Below are 11,790 nucleotides of genomic sequence, written 5' to 3'. Positions count from 1 at the left end.
ATCGTCTTTGCCTCATATTTAACTCTGACTGGGTGAAGATGTACTTCAAACTTTTATGATCTGTATATATGTGACAGATATTTCCCAGCAGATAGTGACGCCAAATCTTTAGGGCATGAACCACAGCAGCTAGCTCCAGATCATGAGTTGGATAGTGCTCCTCATGTCGGCGCAACTGCCTTGAAGCATACGCAATCACTCGGCCCTCTTGCATCAGTACACAGCCGAGCCCACTGCCAGATGCATCACAATATACATCAAAAGGTTTAGTGATGTCCGGTTGAGCCAAAACCGGAGCAGTGGTCAATAGTGTCTTCAGTTGCTCAAAGGCTTCATTACACTTAGAAGACCAATTGAACTTAGTGTCATTCTTCAACAAACTTGTGATTGGCTTCACAAGCTTAGAAAAATCTGGTATGAATCTGCGATAATACCCGGCTAGTCCAAGAAAACTCCGGACTTGGTGAACAGTTGTTGGGGGTTTCCACTCCAGAATATCTTTGACCTTGCTAGGATCTACCGCAATTCCTTTAGCTGATAACACGTGCCCCAAAAATTGAATTTCTTCCAGCCAAAATGCACACTTACTGAACTTGGCATATAGCTGATGTTCCCTGAGGCGCGTTAATACAATCCGTAAATGCTGAGCATGGTCCTCTTCATTCTTAGAATATATCAAAATATCGTCGATGAAGACTACCATGAACTTGTCCAACTCGGGCATGAACACCGAGTTCATCAAATAAGTGAAATGGGCAGGAGCATTTGTGAGCCCGAAAGACATTACCAGGTATTCAAACAATCCATATCGCGTAGTAAACGCGGTCTTTGGTATATCCTCGGGCCGAATACGGATTTGATGATAGCCCGACCTGAGATCAATTTTGGAAAATACCCTTGCCCCAGTCAGTTGATCAAATAAGATGTCGATCCTTGGGAGAGGGTACTTATTCTTGATAGTGACCTCATTAGGGGTCGATAATCCACGCACATTCTCAAGGTTTGATCCTTCTTCTTAACAAAAATGGCGGGACAACCCCAAGGGGACGAGCTTGGCCGGATGAATCCCTTATTCAGTAGGTCTTGTAATTGAATCTTTAGTTCCGCCAATTCATTAGGGGGCATGCGGTACGATCTTCGGGAGATGGGAGCCGTACCGGGCTTTAGCTCAATTACGAATTCTACATCTCTTTCAGGGGGCAGTCCAGGCAAATCTTCCGAAAATACATCTGGAAACTCACATACTACCGGAATGTTCTTGATCTCCGGTACAATGGCTTCATAGACTCTACCAGAAGCTTTGGCTGGATTGGTTGCGGGGAGAGTCAAAAGAATCTCTTCTTGGTTATAGCTCAACCTGACGGTTCTGAGTTCAGTGTTGAGGATTGCCTTGTGTTGGGTTAACCAGTTCATACCCAAGATTACATCTATATCCTGGCCTTTCAGAACGATCATATTAGCAGGAAAGTTCCGTCCGGCCATTATTATTGGCACTCCATAGGCCACTTCTTTAGTATAAATGTGTCCCCCAGGTGAATGAATTTTAAATCCCTCCTTTGATTCATGGTATGCAATATGATGTTGTTCCACAAACTTCTTGCTAATAAATGTATGTGAAGCACCAGAATCAAAAAGAATAATTGCTGGGTGACTGGCCACGGGAAACGTACCCATCATCATCGGCTCTCCTTCCGGTGTAGTAGCCACTTGAGTATAATACACACGCCCCGTTTTCTTCATATTCTTCCCCATAGTATTTCCTTTAGGCTGAACTGATTTCCCAGATCCTTGCGAAGCATTTGATTGATTTTGCCTAGGATATGGGCAGTCCTTGATAAAATGTCCTGATTTGCCGCAATTAAAACACCCAGTTGAAGAACTAGGCAAGGCAGGAAATCGAGTGCCTGGGGCACCCGGCTGTTTTGGGGTAGTGGGGGCATTGTTGGGGCGGATTATGATTGGCTGTTTGAAGGGAAATGAAGGTGGACGAGAAAAAGGGCGATTTTGGTTTGAGGGTCGAATCACAAACCGTGGTTTCTTCGCCTGGCCCTGATTAGGCCGCTCACCACCGAATCCCTTATTTTTTCCAGAATTTGTGTATTTGGCTTCAACAGATAAGGCTGTGCTGACAGCCTTTCCATACGTGAGGTCTATGCATGTGGCCATTTTCCTTTGTAGCCGATCATTCAGCCCCCGCATAAAACAGTTCTTCTTCTTTAAATCCGTATTCACCTGGTCGATAGCATACTGCGACAGGTGATTGAATTTGTTGAGATATTGAGTAATGGTATCTCCGCCTTGTTGTAACTTCATAAACTCCTCTTGTTTCATATGCAGCACTCCTTCAGGGATGTAGTGTTCACGGAAAGCTGCTTTAAACTCATTCCAGGTGACTTGATGGTTGTCAGGTTGAATAGCCATGAAATTTCCCCACCAGGTACTGGCAGGACCACGGAGTTGTTGTGCGGCGAACAACGGCTTCTGCATCTCTGAGCAACGAAGAAGACCAAACTTTTGCTCGATAACCCGAATCCACTCGTCAGCTTCTAGGGGATCTTCTGCCTTGACGAATAGAGGTGGACGAGTTTCCGAGAAATCCAGATAAGTGGTCTCACGGGGACCCTGCGGATAACCTCTTGCTGCTTGCTGCTGGAACTGCTGCTGACCCGCCATTTCCCTAAGGAAGCGGGTATTATCGGCGGTGGCATTCACCAAGGCGGCGATGGCCTCGGCTAACGTGGGAGGAACTGGAGGTGGGTTTGGGGTAACATCCCGTCCCCCAGAAGTTCCTGCTGCATCCTGTCCTCGAGTCCTGGTCGGCATCTGTGGTGAAAACATTTGAAGTAAACATAATGTGCCAAAGAAAACCTTCCATTTTACATTACTATAAAAAGTAATGATACAGACTCGATATTACATAACAGGATACAATACCCATTATACAAAAGTTCAACCTATTAACAGGATACAATACCCATTATACAATAGTACACCCTTCAATACCCTACCATACACTACTCTACTTCTATTACACCCTTATTCCTGCTTGCCATTACTCTTGGCGGCCTCATCGTCAGGTGTGGGAGTCCAGACATCAACCAACCTCAAGGAAGGAGGAGGCTCAAAAAGGTCTAACTCCCCACCCAGCGCACGTCCCGCAACGTGAGATGGTCCAGCTTCCGCCTCAGCAGGTGGTGCAGGCTCACTTGGGTGTAGTTGTGAGTATAGTATATGGACTTCCTCGTGCAACGTATTGCAGTAAACCTGCAGGTCATCAACAGTCGAGCTAAGTTCTTTAACTCGGGCCTGAGCCCTTGCTTCCTTAGCACACATTAGCAAACGAGACTGCACGGCTCAGTCAAGTGCTAAGTCTCGATCAGCGAGTTGATCCTGCAAGTGTCGGATGTCCCTTCTCAGTTCGTTGATTCTATCTCCGTCGGCGACCCAAGCATCAGTCCTATGTTGCAGCGCTGCTTGAAGTCGACTCACACGAGCTTCAAGGTCTCCGATGGGGTCGTTACTTCCACTGCTGCTGCTTTCATGTCGGGGAGCCAATTGATGCCGAGGCACTCCAATTGGTCCCGTAGACTTGCGTGCCGTTAGCCTGGTGCGTGGCGGCATCTTTTCTAAGGGGGAAAATGTTATTAGTATGATTCTTAGCATGATGCATGTATAATTACAGAATCAACCTTAGTCGATTCAACCTTCTATATGTTGCACTCTTCCTATCTGGTCTTTAAGATAGACTTCTTCAGAATACTTAGGTAAGAAGAGAAAAGAATTTTTAGGTAAGACTCTTAAAAATCCTTTTGAAGATGCCTCATAATATCTGCCAAGAAGGGCTACGCTCCGATACCAGCTGTGACGGAACCTCCCAAGTAATTAGGCCCACCTACAGTTGTCCTTGTCTCACAGACATCAGACAACCCTGTAGGTGCCCCTGAACTACTTGACAAGTTCGGTATCTTTCCTTACCTTACCAGGAACGTCTCACCCATCTTGTAGACATTACAGAACATCGGAGATAAAGAAAATGCGGAAGCGAATTACATAATCTTACATTTATTTCAAAAGCAAGCTTAAGTTATGTTATTACAGACCAGACTAAAAGTGAGTGCATATAAGTATTATTATACAAACCAGGGAGGCACAAACTCCTCCCGAGAAGTCAAAAGCAAAAGATCCTAAGTGGAGGACCGAGTCCTCCCGCACTTCAGTCTTGATTTTCTTCTTTTGGAACCACCTTGGCACAGAAGCAGCAAAAGTCTGCTACTTCCTCACCTAAAAACAACGAAGGGATAAACCCTGAGTATGGAATACTCAGCAAGTCTTACCCGACTAAAGAAAAGACTCTCAAGGGTATGCTGGTTATATGGGAGTCAAGGTAAGGCTTTTCAATATTCAAAGACTCTATTTTGCAGAAATGCTTACTAAAGTGGATCCTTAAAAATCCAGTTTTAATTTTGTCAAGTTAAGTAAAATTACCTGCACTAGGGTTCTTTCTACCCTAGTTCAATCACTGGTCCTGCACTAGCCAATTTCTTAACAAGAGCCCATCGTTTTTAGTGGAATGCTACGTGTAGGGTAGTGACCAAGTCTTCATGACCTCGAAGGTACGGCGATCCGAATCGATTATACTCAGCTGAGGATCTCCAATCACACGACATATGTAGCACTTAACCCTTGCATATGTCAACCCGCCACCGGGGTTCTTAAGACCGGATCAGGTTCACGCAGACCGAGAGCACAGATACACCACCGTCCAGCCTCTTGCCACGGAGGGTACACGCTACTCTCGCCACCGCTCCACGCCCATCTCGTGTTGTCTTATTCCGGCCTTAGTCTGCCCGAGGCAAGGCTTACCCATGACGAGGCATGTGACCAGCTAAAGGGTCCACGATCAACAAGCCTACATCGAGACGGTCCTTAATCGACTCAGACGGAGACACTACACCGAGACTCTCTTCTCGTGCAAGTCACCCGCCCGGTCTCAGCTTAATCATTTCAAACCCAAAGTTGGTACCTGGCAGAGGTACATCTTTTCCGATGTTGAACCTATCAAGGCCTTTGATAGATCCATCATCAAGGTTTATTTTCGAAAAACATCCCACCCACTTTTGCCACATCATATTTTGTAAAAACAAAACCTTTTGTTTTTCTAAAGCAAAGCTAAGCATTAAAAAGCTTTTGTAAAACAGGTGATCAAGGAAGGTAATCAAATTCAAGGAAGGTAATGCAGGAATGGTTTTATCAAGCAACTCCTATCACCTAATGCAGCAATCAAGTGAGAAAGATTTTGAAATAGCAAGGGAGGTGGCAAATGCACCGGGGCTTGCCTTCATTTACAGGGGATTCAGGCTCGGATCCACAAATGTCGAAGTAGAAACTATTCCCGGCCTGAGTGTCCAAAGGTGGTTGTACTTGCTCTTCAGTGACTTCTATCTCTTCTTCACGTTCTAATCATAGCCATTCACAAGTATAAGAATGAATGCCATGGGATGCTCATGAGGATGCAAAGATAACATAAACTTATTATTTATGTCTTGAATACAACTTGCCTTCATGGAGTTCCGGGAACTTAGGGTTTCCGGAGTCGGTAAAGGAGTTCATAGGGCAGGGGGGGTGTTTTGGGGTTTGGTGATCAAACAAGGTCCAAATCAATTCAAACTTTACCCAAGGCTTCTAAATATTGTATAACACTCATATAAAAATTTTGGGCATTTTAGGACTTATCAATTATTTTCTAAAAATCCATAATCAACATTTTTAACCATTTTAAATACCCTAAAATTTCTTACTTTCACTAAAAACCACCAACTTATTTTTATTAAATACTATGGAAAATGACAAACCTAGGAAAATTAGTTTCACAATTTTATCATTTTTCTATAATTTTCTACAGATTTCTAAAGTTCCACTGAAAAAGAAAAGGAAAAACTCTAAACAGTACTGGGCCAATTCAAGTCCAGGCGGCCCAAGCCCGAGTGGATTCGTGCGCGCGCCCGCGCCCGCGAGGGAGATTTTGCGCAGAGGCCCTCGGCGTTTTGACTAAACCAGAACAGGGTCGTTCACTATTGCGCAGAGTCACTGACACCTACAAAAAGGCCCCTGCGTTTCTATCAATTTGCAACCGGAAGTCCCCGACGGCGCTCGCGCACCGCCGCGCTCCGGCGAGCTAGCAGACCGGCCGATTGGGGCTAAGACCGGCGCTAAGCTACCGCCGAGACCAAATTCGAGTCACCACGATTGTTTCCCCCAACTTAATTTGACTCTTTATCAACTATAGAGCTCTGGCCACGTTGGCCGTAAGCATAGCGGCTATATGGTCGTGTTCCCGGCGACCAGAGAGCCCGTAGTTCAATTCAATGGCTCGGCAAGCATCCTAGGCATGCGAAAAAGCTTAAACGAGGAAGCAGGGGACGGGAGCTGACCGGAATTGGGCTGGCGACGGTGGGCTTGGTTCCACGGTGGCGGAAATCGGTTTTGGGGCGAATCCAAAATTCGTGAGTTCTAGCGAAGGACGGCTAGCGACTAGTGGTGGCTGAATGCGTGAGGATGTGGTGAAGCTCACGGCGGGGTCAATTTATAGAGCCCCGAGGCGGTGGCGCTTTAATTTAAGCGGCTAGCGGAGGTGGCCGGAGATAAGGAAGAAGACGTCGCGGTGAAATCGTGGCTAATGGCGTGGCAAGCTCCCCGTCGACGATGGGATGGCCTAGAGGAGTCACGACGGCACGGTGTAAAGACAGAGCCATGCGGCGGACGCCGGTGATGGCTCAACGGCGGTGAAATCCTTATCCCCGAGCGGAGAGCAAGGGGAGGAAAGCACTACAGCTGGCCGGAGTGGCTTACAGCTCACCGGCGGCAAGGGTTCATACCGGCTGTGCATATCCGATGACCACCGAGCACGAATCACGACGAGCCGCGATCAACGGCGACGGCTACCGGCGATGAGCACGGGGGAGATATTCTTCAGTTAATCAGGCACTGTACCATGGCTAGGACCAATCTGATGGACTGACAGCCAGAATTGAGGGTCGATTTTCTTCCAAATTTCTGTGGCAACACAAACCAAACTCTGCAGCAAAGTTATAGTGCTATAAACCAGCTACATCTTTGCTATATGGTATTGTCACAAAAAGGCAGCAGATCATGCATGAACTTGGTCTTGAAGTTGCTATCAGTCCAGTGTCAGTCTGAATTTTCAGGCTTAGATAGCCTGACAGTCCAACTTCAAGCAAGATTATCTCCCAATTTCTCACAAGAACAAGGCTTGTACTCTTGAGCAAACTTATTCTCCTTTGAATGCTCTACAACTTTGGTGTGGTGACCTAGGGCAAAAACCCTATGCTTTGCAAGTTACAAAGCCCTAAAGTGGAGCCTTTAACACTGAATTTCAGACTTAGTGTAGAACTCAAATGAGGTCCATTTTGCATTTAAGTCCAAAACTTAGGGTTTGGCTTGTAAATTCACATATTTGTGAACCAAATGACTTTATATGTCAAAACATAGTAGTTTTTACACTTTAGTCCAAAGGTTCATCATTTTTGCACATAAGCCCCTAGGGTTTGGTTTTAGGGTGTTCCAGGGTTCCAATTAGGTTTTCTGGTATCTCAGGGGTATAAAAGTGATTCAAGCTTATTCTTAGGGTCATTTTATGACTTTTACCCTAAAGTATTTAGGTTTTCTTAACTTGAGTTAAGTTTTACCCCTTTAACCACTATTTAGGGTTAAGTCCATTAACCAGGGTTCCATTTGCAAAAACAGTAAAACAATACAACTTGTTTGAAATTTTTGCCTAGTGAATGCACTCTAGGTGTGTCACACATATGCAATGCCAATGCTTATGATGTCATGCTCAAGTTTTAGTTATAGTAACACCAGGGGTGTTACAGTTTTCTAGAAATGTTCATCATGATAGGAGTTACAATGCTTATGATTCAAATGCCATGTTTGCTTCAAGTTCTTCCTTTATGCATGGTAGAGATATGCCTACGAAAAGTATTATTCACCATATGCCTAGGAGAAATGTTGTTCATGTGCCAAGGAAAATGCATAATGAAAATACTACTGTTATTCATACCTGCAACACTGATTTTGTGCTTCAATGTAAAAATAAGAAAGTGGTTTCTAGGAAATTAGGGGCAAAATGCAAAGTAGATAAAACTTGCATTTGGGCCCCTAAGGCTATTGTTACTAACCTTGTAGGACCCAACAAGAGTTGGGTACCTAAAATCCAAGCCTAATCTGCCTTGCAGGTTTATGCATCCGGGGGCTCAAGCTGGATTATCGACAGCGGATGCACAAACCACATGACGGGGGAGAAGAAGATGTTCACCTCCTACGTCAAGAACAAAGATTCCCAAGATTCAATCATATTCGGTGACGGGAATCAAGGCAAGGTTAAAGGACTAGGAAAAATAGCTATTTCATCCGAGCATTCCATCTCTAATGTGTTTTTAGTTGAATCACTCGGGTATAACCTATTGTCCGTTAGTCAGTTATGCAATATGGGTTACAATTGCTTATTTACAAATGTAGATGTGTCTGTCTTTAGAAGGAGTGATGGTTCATTAGCTTTTAAAGGTGTACTAGACGGCAAACTCTATTTAGTTGATTTTGCAAAGGAAGAGGCCGGTCTAGATGCATGCTTAATTGCTAAGACTAGCATGGGCTGGCTGTGGCATCGCCGTTTAGCATATGTGGGGATGAAGAACCTTCACAAACTTCTAAAGGGAGAACATGTGTTAGGTCTAACAAATGTGACTTTCGAAAAAGATATACCTTATGCAGCTTGTCAAGCAGGTAAACAAGTGGGAAATGCTCATCACAGCAAAAACGTGATGACCACATCAAGACCCCTGGAGCTGCTGCATATGGACCTCTTCGGACGCGTCGCCTATCTCAGCATCGGGGGAAGTAAGTATGGTCTTGTTATAGTTGATGATTTTTCCCGCTTCACTTGGGTATTCTTTTTGCAGGATAAATCTGAAACCCAAGGGACCCTCAAGCGCTTCCTAAGGAGAGCTCAAAATGAATTTGAGCTCAAGGTGAAGAAGATATGGAGCGACAACGGGTCCAAGTTCAAGAACCTTCAAGTGGAGGAGTACCTTGAGGAGGAAGGAATCAAGCACGAGTTCTCTGCTCCCTACACACCACAACAAAACGGTGTGATAGAGAGGAAGAACAAGACGCTCATTGACATGGCGAGGACGATGCTTGGAGAGTTCAAGATGCCTGAGCGGTTTTGGTCAGAAGCCGTGAACATGGCTTGCCACGCCATAAACCGAGTCTACCTTCATCACCTCCTCAAGAAGACGTCGTACGAACTTCTAACCGGTAACAAACCCAACGTGTCATACTTTCGTGTATTTGGGAGTAAATGTTATATTCTAGTAAAGAAAGGTAGAAATTCTAAATTTGCTCCCAAAGTTGTAGAAGGGTTTTTGTTAGGTTATGACTCAAATACAAAGGTGTATAGAGTCTTCAACAAATCATCGGGTTTGGTTGAAGTCTCTAGCGACGTTGTATTTGATGAGACTAATGGCTCTCCAAGAGAGCAAGTTGATCTTGATGATGTAGATGAAGAAGATGTTCCAACGGCCGCCATACACACCATGGCGATTGGAGATGTGCGACCACAAGAACAAAAGGAGCAAGATCAACCTTCTTCCTCAACAATGGTGCAACCCCCAACTCAAACTGATGAACAGGTTCATCAAGAGGCGTGCGATCAAGGGGAGCATAAGATGATCATGCTATGGAGGAAGAAGCACCTCAAGCCCCTCCAACTCAAGTCCGAGCAACGATTCAAAGGAATCATCCCGTCGACCAGATTTTAGGTGATATAAGCAAGGGAGTAACTACTCGCTCTAGATTAGTTAATTTTTGTGAACACTACTCCTTTCAGGGTAGAAGAGGCCTTGCTAGATCCGGACTGGGTGTTGGCCATGCAGGAAGAGCTCAACAACTTCAAGCGAAATGAAGTTTGGACATGGTGCCTCGTCCCAAGCAAAACGTTGTGGGAACCAAGTGGGTGTTCCGCAACAAACAAGACGAGCACGGGGTGGTGACAAGGAACAAGGCACGACTTGTGGCAAAAGATTATGCCCAAGTCGCAAGTTTGGACTTTGAGGAGACTTTTGCTCCTGTGGCTAGGCTAGAGTCCATTCGCATTTTGTTAGCCTATGCCACTCACCATTCTTTCAGGTTGTTCCAAATGGATGTGAAGAGCGCTTTCCTCAACGGGCCAATCAAGGAGGAGGTGTACGTAGAGCAACCCCCTGGCTTTGAGGATGAACGGTACCCCGACCACATGTGTAAGCTCTCTAGGCGCTCTATGGACTTAAGCAAGCCCCAAGAGCATGGTATGAATGCCTTAGAGACTTTTTAATTGCAAATGCTTTCAAGGTTGGGAAAGCCGATCCAACTTTATTCACTAAGACTTGTGATGGTGACTTATTTGTATGCCAAATTTATGTCGATGACATAATATTTGGTTCTACTAACCAAAGTCTTGTGAAGAGTTTAGCAGGGTGATGACTCAAAAATTTGAGATGTCGATGATGGGCGAGTTGAACTACTTCCTTGGGTTCCAAGTGAAGCAACTCAAGGACAACACTTTCATCTCCCAAACGAAGTACACGCAAGATTTGATCAAGCGGTTTGGGATGAAGGACGCCAAGCCCGCAAAGACTCCTATGGGAACCGACGGACATGTCGACCTCAACAAAGGAGGTAAGTCCGTTGATCAAAAGGCATACCGGTCTATGATAGGGTCTTTACTTTATTTATGTGCTAGTAGACCAGATATTATGCTAAGCGTATGCATGTGTGCTAGATTTCAATCCAATCCAAGGGAGTGTCACCTTGTGGCCGTTAAGCGAATACTTAGATATTTAGTTGCTACGCCTTGCTTCGGGATCTGATATCCAAAGGGGTCTACCTTTGACTTGATTGGATACTCAGGCTCCGATTATGCTGGATGCAAGGTTGATAGGAAGAGTACATCAGGGACGTGCCAATTCTTAGGAAGGTCCCTGGTGTCTTGGAGTTCTAAGAAACAAACTTATGTTGCCCTATCCACCGCTGAGGCCGAATATGTTACCGCAGGACAGTGTTGCGCGCAACTACTTTGGATGAGGCAAACCCTCCGGGACTTTGGCTACAATCTGAGCAAAGTCCCACTCCTATGTGATAATGAGAGTGCAATCCGCATGGCGGATAATCCTGTTGAACACAGCCGCACAAAGCACATAGACATCCGACATCACTTTTTGAGAGACCACCAGCAAAAGGGAGATATCGAAGTGTTTTGTGTTAGCACCGAGAACCAGCTAGCCAATATCTTTACTAATCCTCTAGATGAGTCAACCTTTTGCAAACTGTGCAGTGAGCTAAATGTCTTAGATTCGCGTAACTTGGATTGATCTATAGCATACATGTGTTTTATGCCTTTGATCATGTTCTTTTATGCATATTGTTGCCTAATTATGGTGCTCAAGTTGTAAACCTGATCCCCGGACCTCACAAGTCCATTTGCAAGAGATGCGTTTATTTAGGGGGAGGCATGCTACAACTTGACACTTTGAGACTAACCGTGTGTTTGAGTTTACTTGTTTAGTCTCAAAAGTAGATTGAAAGGGAAAGGTGGACTTGGACCATGAAAGACTTCCACTGCACTCCGATGAGAGGGTAACTTAGGATGCGTTTGGTTGGCGAGCCACCGGAGTGGAGTGGCTCCATTCTAGATTTGGAGAATAGAGCTGTTCTGTTCTATGTTTGGTAAGCAGG

Source organism: Zea mays, chromosome 5 (assembly GCF_902167145.1).
Source record: "Zea mays cultivar B73 chromosome 5, Zm-B73-REFERENCE-NAM-5.0, whole genome shotgun sequence".
NCBI classification, from domain to species: Eukaryota; Viridiplantae; Streptophyta; class Magnoliopsida; order Poales; family Poaceae; genus Zea; species Zea mays.
This window is presented reverse-complemented; position numbering follows the sequence as displayed.